Below are 13,394 nucleotides of genomic sequence, written 5' to 3'. Positions count from 1 at the left end.
GTTCTAAAAATGACGAAAAACACTCTAACAATAACAACTAACATTCTAAAATCATGAAATAGGTGTTCTAGGCATGATAGAGTGTATAGTTAACGAACTTATACCAAGTAACATACTATAGTGAAAAATAGAAAACACGGAAAAGATCTAATGCTTAAAACAATGTGCTAAGTCTCTAAGATCTCCATTCCAAGTTCCATCCACACACATCTTCACCGCATTGTTCCCCAGCCTCCGCTAGTCCATCTTTCCTTTACCTTTATCTGCAGTATAAGGAAAAGAAAGTATCTATAAGCTTTCGCTTAGTAAGAAACCATCTACCTCACTAAAACATGCATACAATGCATTTATGATTTTTAAAAACACGCTATTAAACATATGTCAAACTTGCTAAACATGACATACTGAAATCACTGAACATGAACACTAAAGCATGGCATACAAAGCTAATCATAAACTATCATATACAACAATAAGGAAAACTGAGTGAACATAAACTGAGCTAAACTAGAGCTGAATTCAAACTCATCTAACATAACTGTTCTTTGTGAGTTTTGAAAAGCTAATAAGGTAATAGATTAAAATACATAATCATACTGCTAATGGGCCCGGCAACTGTACATGCTATGCGCGCATCCTTAACTAGATCTGGGGTTGCAAGTCCCGAATTTAGTAAGGTTTACTAGGTTATCTAAACCGAGGGACCGACTATGGGAGCCCAACCCAATGGATATCTAATCCTGTACAGTGTCCCCCTACTGAAAGTAAAATACTGGATCATAGCTAACTAATTTATCTTGCTTTTACTAGGTTATCTGAATCTAGAGGCGACTATGGGTGCCCACCCATTGGACCGTAGTCCCATATATGTTGTAGCAAGACTAACTAAGCTATTTTAAATGCTTCTATTGTATTTACTGAGCTATTAAAAATGCTTACTGTAGCACTTTACTGAGCTAAGCATTTTATCGAACACTTAGTGTGCTCCAACTCTCCTCTCTATTAGGGAGATCACTTCTAGGCACCCGACATCGTCTAGAATCTCCAACTGGAAGGAGAAAACGTGTCTGGCCCATCTAGAGGTGCTCCACTAGATCCCTAAATCTGCGAGGAGGGTTAAATACACCCTATGCGTTGAAAAATCTACATATGGCAAAATTAGAAGCATTCAATTGTACGAAAAGGTACTTATATTGCAGGTGAGGGGTTTCTTACCTCCTACTTGAAGTTTCTTACGATTCAAATCACTAGTTTTTCCGGAAGAACGATCTTTTCGACGATCCTCCTACGTCTACGGGCTCTTCTCGCGAAGGGGAGCGTCCTCGTCTCGAAGTCGTCGCCGGGAAGTGCCCTTGGGCCGAACCTTAGCCTTCCTTGTGGTTGGCGCCGAGAGAGGGAGAAAAGAGAGAGAGAGGTCGGCGGAATTAGGTTGGGAAGAGGAGAGATCACGTTAAAATTTAACTCCTCACCAATTAATTCCCCATTTGTATTAAGTGGGTATTTCGGCCCAACTTAAACTTAAATATAAATGTTTCCCTTTCCTTTCAGCACGACCCTGCTAGGTTCACTTGGTTACCATGGTTCACCATAAGTCATAGGACCCATAGGTCTCGGGTTCAATTCCCGCTTAAGCTATTTTTGTTTTCTATCTATTTTTGCTACTTCCGCTAATCTAAAAATTCCATAAAAATATTCTAAAATTCTAGAAAAATCATAGAATATTTCTAAAATAGTTTTGAGAATTTTTAGGCATTACAGTAGGTCCAATGTAGCAAGTCTTGAACCCTACAAGGCATATATACTAGGCCCGTTTCTTAGTCCATCGACCTAGGGGCACTTATGAGCCCATCCCTAACGAGGCCCGTTTCTTAGTCCATCGACCCCGAGGCGCTTATGGAGCCCACCCTTGGTACAAGCCTTATAAAGTAAAGTAGCATGTCATACATATCATGATTCTTATCTTTTTCATGCACATCATATTTCTTATCATATCATACCATACAGAATTTGGGCACACAGCTCATCATAATAGCATGTATAATTTGGGCACACAACACATCATAAATACATGCATAGTTTGGGCACACGGCTCATCATAATTAGCATGCATAATTTGGGCACACAGCTCATCATAATATCATGCATAAATTGGGCACACAACTCATCATAAATAGCATGCATATCTTGGGCACACAGCACAGCATAAGGGTTACGAACATACATAAATCATAAGTATACATAATTAAACATAGAAGCATAACAAGCTCTTACCACATTATAAAACATTGCATGTGAGATACATGGAAAATCATATTTAGATTTCTAACCCTAATGTCATGTAATGGCCGAAACATATAGATGTGACTTAGGTTAGAAATCAACATACAAGCATGTGAACCCTAAAACCAATATCATATCATATACCATAAGGAAACATCATGAGCATGCTTTAGGTTAGGTTCTAGGTTTCCTAAGCTTATAAATCTTATCATGGCCGAATCTTATCAATCATTACATTGGGTTAAAAACAACATTCAAGCATGTGAAACCTAAGCAAATGTTACAAGGAACATCATGAGCATAGTTAGGTTAGGTTCCAAGTTTCCTAGGCCCTTAAACTTATTGTGGCCGAAACCTTTAAGGCTTGGAGCTAGGTTTCTAGTGTCATAAAAACATGGAGACCCTAAACAAGTTTCATAGAAACTATTACAAGGAACATCATGAGCATAATTTGGTTAGGTTTCAAGTTTCCTAGGCCCTTAAACTTGTTGTGGCCGAAACCCTTAAGGCTTGGAACTAGGTTTCAAGTGTCCTAAAAGCATGGAAACCCTAAACCAATTTCATAGCAATTATTACAAGGAACAACATGAGCATAATTAGGTTAGGTTCTAAGTTTTCTAGGCCCTTAAACATGTTGTGGCCGAGACTTGTAAGGCTTGAATCTAGGGTTCAAGTGTCATGAAAGCATGAGAACCCTAAACAAATTTCAAAGCAATTATTTCAAGGAACAACATGAGCATAATTAGGTTAGGTGCAAAGTTTCCTAGGCCTTTAAACATGTTGTGGCCGAAACTTGGAAGACTTAAAACTTGGGTTCAAGTGTCATAAAAAGCATGAGAACCCTAAACAAATTTCATAGCAATTATTTCAAGGAACAACATGAGCATGTCATATTAATTTCTTAACTTGTCTTAAGGAGGATCATGGCATAATTAGTTTAGGTTTAACAATTTATCTAGGCCCCTAGTCATATCATGGCCGAATACATATGAGCATGGAATGAAGTTTAAATCATCATATAGGCATGAGCATATTATGTTAACAACTTCCTCATCATGAGGCACATATCATAAACAAAAATAAGAAACATGCTTGGTTGAGTCTTAACTTACCTATTTCCTTTGTTCATGTTTGGCCGAGAGTCTAGGGGTATGACTCTAGGTTCTAACCAACATTCTAGCATATGAACATTAGATAAATCCCTACCATAAAATACATGTTACAAGAAGCATATTGAGCATGTCAAAATTTAGGTCTTTACATTTCGTAGATCTTTCTTTTGGTCTTGTCTTGGCCGAAATTTTCATGAAGGTATCCTAGGTTTTTAGGCAACCAAATCTCATAGAAAAATACACAAGCTATTGTACCACAGGTGAGGGAAACTTACATCCTTTCGCTTGTGGTTTTTCTTAAGGAAAAAGATATCCTAAGTGCCAAGGAAGGAGAAAGCTTCTTCTTCTTGTACCTCCTTTTGCTTCTTTTGCTTGGAAGGGATAGAACTTGAAGGCTTCTTCTCGAAATTTAGTTATCTTGGAGAGGAACTTAGCTTAGCTTTTGGAATAAGGAGAGGGAAAGGCTCTTGGTTTCGGTGAAGAATGAGGAAGTAGAAAGAAGGAGGAAGAAAAAGGAATTTAATCTCTTGTTTTTTTCTTCTCCCAATCTATTTATTCCTTTGCCAATGAAACATTTCTTCATTCGTTCCCTTTAATTCCCACGAAAAATAGAGAGAGGGAGGGAAGTAGGCAATTTACCTTTTGCTTGCTTCTTCTCTTAACCAAGAGGAAGAGAAGGTAAGCCACTTGGTTTTCTCTTGCTCTTTTGCTTAGTTTTCTTTTATTTTCTTCTCATCTTTAACTAAATTTTCATTCCTTTCTATCCAAATATTATTCATTATTCTAGTGGTTATCATACATCAATTTATCTCCATTATTTGTGGGAGGTTCAAGGTTCAATCCTTGACCTCACCTCTTCTTATTCTATTTTTTTTTGTTTCTATTTTCCCTTTTCTCTTATCCTTTTTATTTCTATGCTCTAAAGAAAATAATACCCATATACTTATCTTATAATTTTGTGGGTGTTACAGATGTCCTGCTGCTGCCTGGTCCCAAAACCCGAAAAGTCACATCAAGGAAACCGAATCACGAAATCCAAAACACGAATAACAGGCATCGTACCTGCTCTGATACCACTAATTAGTATCAGATAAATCTTGAAAATCCAAAACACATAGCAAGTACCATATACCTGCTCTGATACCACTAAATTGTCACGCCCCCAAAGGAGTCTCTGCCAAACAAAAATCCGGCAGCATCTCCCCTGTACTGGTGACAATCTGAAGCATCCATACAAGCAAAATACATCAGCCACATGCGGCTGGAATATTTATATACACAACCACACAGTTATAATAACAACCCACTCGGCTGGAATGAAACAATCACAACCACGTAGTTATATATAAAACAGCCCACACGACTGTACAAAAACACAGTGGAAAAAAGAAGGAAAGCCCACATAACACAAATAAATATAATGCATGCCGGCACGGCTTAAACACAAATACAACACCAAAACCATAAGATAGTCACATGGCTATACACAAATACAATGCCAAAAATAAGAAAAGAATATACAAAAGAAAACAAGCACGATCTTCGGATGTGACGTAGGACCCGGCAGACAGGATACTCCAAGCGACACACCAACCATCTATCTGCTACCTGAAAACATAAATGTACAAATGCGGTGGTGAGTATAGGTAACTCAACAGGTAATAGACAGGATAGTGCATGGTCCATAAACAAACATGGAGATCACAAGTATACAGTCTCAGTAGGGAATAAAGATCATGATCATACTATCATAATTAATGCACCTAAACATATCTAACATAATAACCTGACATATAAACTGTACAAATCACAACTAACATAATGACAGATACATACCCAATCTAGAATCGACACATGGTACAATGATTAGTAAACTCACCAGATCGGATGTGCAATATACCCACACACTGTAATATAAATACGATTGCATATACATATAAATTAAAGGACATGTAATGCGGCATGCAACATGCAACAACCATATCAATCATCAACGACAATATCACATGCAACATATCTAATCAATATGCAGATGCATCGGCTGAGATCAAATGTAGGAATAATAGCGTGTATGCATGCTCCATGGTCACCCCGACACCTCTCCGGACACCACGACCCGGTATGTGACAACTGTACTACCCTCCAGCCCACTATATAGTGGTCGAGGCAGACAGTCCACTAGTAGCTATCTAGCTACATAGCATCAGGGTCCCTGACTGCTCACAACGCCGGATCTCACTAAACCTCATGACCGGGTGGCACGATAGGACGAGCGGCAACTGCTCCAGCTACCACTACCCATGAGTGGCTGAGTGTGCGGCGCTAAACTAAACCGATGACTCTCTCAACCACAATGGAGACAATAGTCATCAGATGCAATGAATGATGAACATGATATATATATATATATATATAATCATCAACCATGCAACACCCCAAACCTCATAAATACCTCCAACATGAATATAATCGTCATGATACCTTCACGTATCCCACCAAACATATGTACACACTACACATGTATAATCAACAAAAAATCTCCAATAATCCCACCAGACACATGTACACAAAATATAAGTACAATCAACATGTATCCTCCAGTAAAAACACAACAGACAGGTGTATATACCCCAAACATACAATCAACACAACTCCACCAAAAGTACATGACAAATACGTATGTACACACCACATGTAAATGCACGGTCAACAAGATGACTCCTATAACACATACCCACCTATGTACAGTCCACATCATATACCCAATCAGCATGGTAATACCAACCACCCGACAATCCCTAAAAGACATACTCTATACGTGTAATCACAATAGAGTAGATATCAAGAGTGGAAACTGTATATGAATTAAATAGATCATCACAAGGGTCAAGCATAAGTATCATGCGGGAAAAACAGCAACCGATCATGATATAAGATAAAGCAGTCTAATTCATCCAATAATAACCATGCACAAAGTACAAGAAAATCTACATAGAGGCCAAGGAAGAAATACCCACCTTGATACGTAGATCGTGTCCAGAATAAATCCCACGTCGTAATGATCATCCCATATCAAAGTCCTGCATAAAACAATATATACATATTTTATTTAGCTAAATTTACATGAATTAAAATAGCTAAATAAAATCCCTACTCAACTAGGATAACTCCACTCAAATCTGATCTCTGATAAATCCTCCAAATAATCCTCAATCTAACTCCTTCTAGATCCAAACATAATCCACAATCTATTAATCAATCCAATTCTATCCAACATTATCACAATACCTCCCAATTCGATAATCATCCAATCAACCAAATCATCAACCCACCATCAATCACAAATTCCTACATGATTCACCTTTAAATTCTCACCCATATCCATAGTTTCCAATCCAAAATCCCTAATCCAATGTCAACATGGATTCAACAACGCATACTAAGTAAGAACAACCCTACAACCCATTATAAAACCTAATTTAGCACATACTAATGAAACCAACCAAAATACTTCATTGGAACATCCTTTACCTTAGAAGGTTGCAGCTGATCAACACTCAGCTCCCACCAGAACCCTGCCAATATCTGCCAAAGAAGCATTCATACATCAATCCTTCCAAAAATTTGTCCAAGAAGCAATTGTACAACAATGCATCTGATGAATCCTACAACCAGAATCACACTCACCCCAATTGATCCCTTACCTCTTTATCCGAGAGCTACCAAAGACCCCTAGCCGCAAGAATTGGAGGAGGACAGTGATCGGCATAGGGGAAGATCCACAATACTAATCCAACTCCTCCTTCTAGTCTAGATCAGCTAGCAAGCATCACAAAGGGAAACTGATCTTTGAAATCACACAATTGATGAAGCTTACCTTGAATCGATCACTTCCAAGTGATGTCACCCACTTCGAACAAGCAATCGTGGAGCAACAAACCACTCACCATCAACAGATAGAGAAGGATAAATGAATGGAATAGACCTGTTGGAACCAACGCAAGTCCATTCCTCGCGTGCCCTAGCCCCCTTGCCAAGTCGCTGTCGTGCGCACAAGCCTAACCGAAGAGAGGATCGCTCTGGCGGAGATGGTCAGAACCTTCAAGATCCGGCGATGCCTTCCCTCCGACGACGTGTGATGACAAGATCACAGTGGAAGAAGCCTCTCCGTCACCGTCGCCGTCGGGTTGTCTTCTCACGAGAGAGAAAGAATTTGAGGGAGAGGAAACTGAGAGGTGAAGAAGAACTGAAAACTTACTTCCTCCCAAAGCTCCGGTGATTGCTTACGCCGGCGACACCGAGAGGCGGAGAGGAGAAAACGCCGAAGAGAAACCGCAAGGAAAGGTCTCGGGAGGAAGAAATTCGTGCGGTGTTGGGAAAACGAATTGGGAATGGAAGGAAAGATATAAGAATTATTAACTTAGGGTTAAATTTAATCAAATCCTAAGTTAATTCCTCAATCAATTCTCACTTAAGGGGTATTCCAAATAGGCCTCCACTGCACCTCGAATCCATCCCCTCAAAACGAGTCATACGAACTCCGTTTAAATCCTGAAAAATTTCTAAAAATTTTTAAAAAATCCAATAAGATTATTCGTCCAATAATATTTATTATTTAATTTTTACGGTATCTTACAGTTTCTATAAGAGGATCTAGTCCTTACTCCTAGGTTTGGATCACCCAAAATTTGGTCAGGTGGGTGAGAGGTACTTGTTCTAGTTGGTCTTATGTTTGGGTTAGAAATTGGTTCCTGTAGTCTATTGGTGTTGGGATGAATTTCATCATCTTCAATAATTCTTGGATTAATGTCAACATTTTCATTTAAGTTAGGTAGATTATTTTCTTCATCAAATATTATATTAGTTGTTTCTTCAACTTTTAGGGTATTTTGGTTATAGACTCTATAGGCCCTACTGGTTGTGGTGTACCCTAAAAAGATTCCTTGGTTTGATTTGGGTGTAAATTTTCCTAAGTAATCTTTAGTATTTAAAATATGAACTTTACATCTAAAAACTTTTAAATAGTTTAGGTTGGGAATTTTATTATAGTACATTTCATAAGGAGTTTTATTGTGATATTTGTTAATTAGAATTCTATTTTGAATATAATTTGTTGTATTTATGGCTTCGACCCAAAATTGATAACTTAAGTTATATTCATTTAGCATGGTTCTAGCGGCTTCTTGTAGGGTTTTATTTTTATGTTCCACTAGACCGTTTTGTTGGGGGGTTCTAGGACATGAAAATTCATGTTGGTATCCATTGATTTTACAGAATTGGGTAAACCTATGATTTTCAAATCCCCCCCTCCCCCCATGATCACTTCTTATTCTTTTAATTTTAGTATCTTTTTCATTTTTTGTTAACTTGCAAAAATTACTAAACTCTTCAAAAGTTTCATCTTTTGTTTTTAGAAAATTTACCCAGGTGAACCTTGAGTAGTCATCAATTATAACTAAGCAATACTGGTTCTTGCTTAGTGACTTAGCTCCATGTGAATCAAATAGGTCAAGGTGAAGGAGCTCAAGTAAAGAGTTAGTTCTTTCTAGATTAGTTGGTTTGTGGGTTGACTTGGTTTGTTTTTCTTGTTGACAAGCATTACAGATTGAGTTTTCAATAAATTTTAATTTGGGCAAACCTTTAGCTAGACCATTTTGACTCATTTTTTAAATGAGTCTAGTGTGAGTGTGACCTAATCTTCTGTGCCACAACTCAGTTTCCTCTTCTTGTGTTAGAAAACACTTTATTGAGGAAGTGGGTAGATCAATTGAGTACATATTATTTTTCCTAAGCCCCTTGAGTGTGATTTCAGGGTTTTCAATATTTTTAACTATACAACTAGATTTGTCAAAGGTAATTAAGTATCCACTATCACACAATTGGCTTATCCTTAGAAGATTAAAATTGAAGTTTTCAACTAATAGAACTTTTCGAATAATAAAATCGGAACTAAGTTCGATGTTACCTCTTCCGATTACTTTAAGTTTGCCGTCGTTGTCGAATGCAACAGACCCTAAATTCTTTAGTTTGAGCTTTCTAAACTTTAGTTTATCTCCAGTCATGTGTAAGATATCGCAAAATTAAATAATAAATATTATTGGACGAAAAATCATATTGGATTTTTCTAGAATTTTTAGAAATTTTTCGGGATTTAAACGGAGTCCGTATGACCCGTTTTAAGGGGATGGATTCGGGGTATAGTGAAAGCCTGTTTGAAATACCCCTTAAATAGGAATTGATTGAGGAATAAACTTCAGGTTAATTAAGTTAACCTAACTTTAAATCCCTAAATTCCCGATCTTTTCTCCCCGAAACCCCTTCTTCGCCCGAAACCTTTCTTCCCTCTCCGGCGATTCCTCCTCGCCTGATCGCCGACCGCCGCAAGCTCACCACCGCCGGCAGCGGTCTTCTCCAGTGTGCCTCAGCCAACCCTTCAGGTCGAGGATGCCGCGATTCCTTTTCCTCTCCTCTCTGATTCCTCCCTCGCTGTCGCGCCACCGCCGTTGGCATCTTGATCGCATCGACGCACCGCCGATGCCGTGTAGCCACCGAGCATCCCTTCTCCTCCGCTGACTGCCCGAGTCCATCTAGCAACTGTCTCCCTTCACCGAGTGCTTTCCTTTGCGCATATGGGTCTTCAGCTGTGAGGGGAACCCGTGCCCTAGCTGCTTCCCGTGGATGTCCATTGCGTCTCCTCATCACCGGATTTTGGATCGAGGAGGCCCAACGTTTCCTCTTCACCGGATCTTGGACCAGAGGAGGACTCTTTCATCTACATGACTATATTGCTAGGTATCGGATTAAGGTAAGGCTTTGTCAAGAAATTCTATGAATTCAAGGATCCTGGTGTAATTGGATTTAGTTGTGATGATCTACTTGTTCTAGATTAGAGGAAGCATCGGATCAGGGTAATGTGGTCTTTCCTTGTTGCCGGTCATTGCTCTCTCCACTTCTTGAAGCTGTGGAGGTCTCAACTAAGAGTGAGTGATCTATTGAGGTTTGTAGAGCTCGGTTTGATAAGGAATTTAGTAAACTAATTGTTCCACGGCTAGGTTCTGTGTTGATTTAGGATTGAAATGGTGTAGGGAATCTCTTGGTGGCTGTTGGCAGGGGATTATGGTGCTGTGAGCTGTTGAATATGCTGCCAAACCTCAAGGTAAATGACTTCCATTTAGGTTTTTCTGTTGGATTCAGTAGTGTGTTGCTAAACCTGGTTCTTACAAGATGATAGGGTTTGTTTTGTTGAGATATGTTAGCAAGTATTGTTGCATCCATGTGGATATTAGATTAGGGATGTGAGGTTGGAAACTATGGATATGAGTGAGAATCTAGAGGTGAATCATGTTGGAGTTTGTGATTGATTGAGGTTTGTATTGGGTGGAAATTTGTGGATATGATGATCGGTTGATGTAGATTGTTATGTGATCATTCTTAGGATCATTGGATTGGTTGTTGGTTGGATTATCAGATGTGGTGGTTTGGTTAGTTGTAGATGATGATGTTAGGTTGTTGTGGATTTATGATGAGTTTGGATTAGTGAGTTTTGGATTGATTAATAGATTGTGGACTATGTTTGGATCTAGAAGGTGTTGAATTAAGGAATTAGATAAGTTACTTCGATTAGGGTTTTCCCTAATTAGATTGGGAAGTTTATTTAGCTATTTGCTACCTATGTAATTAGCTAAATATATATTATGTGATCACAGGCCTTGGATTCGGGATGAGTGCCTCGACGCGGGATTATTTGGCACGATCGACAGATAAAGGCGGGTATTTCTTCCTTGCCTCTATGTAGATTTTATTGAGCTTAGTGCATGGTTTTATGTGATGGTTTAGGATGCTTTATCTTATATCGTGTTCGTTTGTTCTTTTCCTGCTTGATACCGATGCTTGACCCTTGTGATGATCTATTTAATTCTTATACAGTCTACACTTTGGATTATCTATACTCTGTGGTATTTGTGTACATGTAGAGTATGGATGGTATGGGTTACTTCGTTGGTGGTATTCATATGAGGCTTGTCCATCCGTATGTCGTGTATACTTCTGTCCGGTGTGATGATTGGAGTTGTGTTGATTGTATGTCTGTGGTTTATACACGTATTTGATGTGTTTTTACTGGAGGATACATGTTGATTGTACACGTGGGGTTGTGTAGGTGTGTCTGTTGAGGTTATTGGAGATTTTTGGTTGACTATACATATGTAGTTATATACATATGTTTGGTGGGATATATGGAGGTATCATGATGATTATACTCATGTTGTGGGACACTTAGGTGGATTTAGATTTGCATGGATGATGACGGTGTCCGTATCATGATTATATATATATATCATCATGTTCATCATTCATGGCATACTGACGACCATCGTCTCCCTTATAGTTGAGAGGGTTGTCAGTCTTTTATAGCCGTCCATTCGGCCACTGATGGAGAGTGGTAGTTTGGAGTGGAGCTAGTCCTGTCGCGCTTACTCCGCCGCTCAGTGTTCTGTCAGCCTCGACCATACAGTTGTCAGAGGGCTAGAGATGTGAGTGGTCAGGGACCCTTAGCTATGTAGTTATATAACTACTTTGCTGACCGTCCGCTTCGGCCGCCTATAGCGGTGCTTGTACTGGAGGCTAGTACGGTTTGTCACGGACCCGAGCCTCTCGGCCATACAGGGGTCGTGGTGTCTAGAGAGGTGGCGGGGGTGACCATAGAGCATGCATGTACATTTGCATTTGATGCGCGGTGCATCTTTGGAGATATATTTGCATACATGCCTAGTAGTTACTAGTTGCATGTGTTTGTGGTATGTTGCATTTGTTTGCGATATGATTATTGCATATGGTTGCCATGCTGCATACATGTCATTTATTTTACATGTATATGCAGTCGTATTTATATTGCACAGGTGTCACGGGTATATCTGTTGCAGATCCAGTGAGTTTACTGATCTTTGTACCTTGCGTCGATTCCAGATTGGGTATGTATCTGTTATTGTGTTAGTTGTGGTTTGTACAGTTATATGTCAGGTGATTATGTCAGATATGTTTAGGTGCATTGATTATGATGGTATGATCATGTTCTTTATTCCCTACTGAGACTGTATACTTGTGATCTCCATGTTGTTTATGGACCATGCACTATCTTGTCTATTACCCGCTGAGTTACCTATACTCACCACTGCATTTGTACATTTATGTTTTCAGGTAGCAGGTAGATGGTTGGTGTGTCGCTTGGAGTATCCTGTCTGCCGGGTCCTACGTCACATCCGAAGACTGTGTTCGTTTTCTATTGTATATTCTTTTCTTATTCGTGGCATTGTATTTGTGTTTAGCCATGTGGCTATCTTATTCTTTTGGTGTTGTATTTAAGCCGTGCCGGCATGCATTGTATCTATTTGTCTTGTGTGGGCTTTCCGTTTTCGTTTTTCCGCTGTGTTGGTTTGTTTTGTATAGCCGTGTGGGCTGTTTTATATATAACTGCGTGGTTGTGTGGGCTGTTATTATAACTGCGTGGTTGTGTATATGAATATTCCAGCCGCATGTGGCAGATGTATATTTTGTTTGTAGTGATGCTTCATATTGTCACCGGTACAGGGGAGATGCTGTCGGATTTTTGTCTGGCAGGGACGCCTTTGGGGGCGTGACAATTTAGTGGTATCAGAGCGAGGTTTACGATACTTGCTATGCGTTTTGGATTTTTGAGATTTATCTGATACCAATTTTTGGTATCAGAGTAGGTACGATGCCTATTATTCATGTTTTGGATTTTGAGATTCGGTTTTCTTGATGTGACTTTTCTAGTTTTGGGACCAGGCAGCAGCAGGACATCTCCAGGCTATAGGAGGTATGTTTGCATATTGTTATCATACATTTCTGTTGGTGTATGTATTGTTGTCCATCCTAATTTCTTATGACATTTGTTAGTACTCTTCTGTTTGTATCTGCCTATTTGTTTGTACCATGCATTTTATGAGTGGGGTCAATCACTGATCACGGTTGACCCTAATGGAG

This window comes from Zingiber officinale, chromosome 9A (assembly GCF_018446385.1).
Source record: "Zingiber officinale cultivar Zhangliang chromosome 9A, Zo_v1.1, whole genome shotgun sequence".
In the NCBI taxonomy this organism is placed as follows: domain Eukaryota; kingdom Viridiplantae; phylum Streptophyta; class Magnoliopsida; order Zingiberales; family Zingiberaceae; genus Zingiber; species Zingiber officinale.
This window is presented reverse-complemented; position numbering follows the sequence as displayed.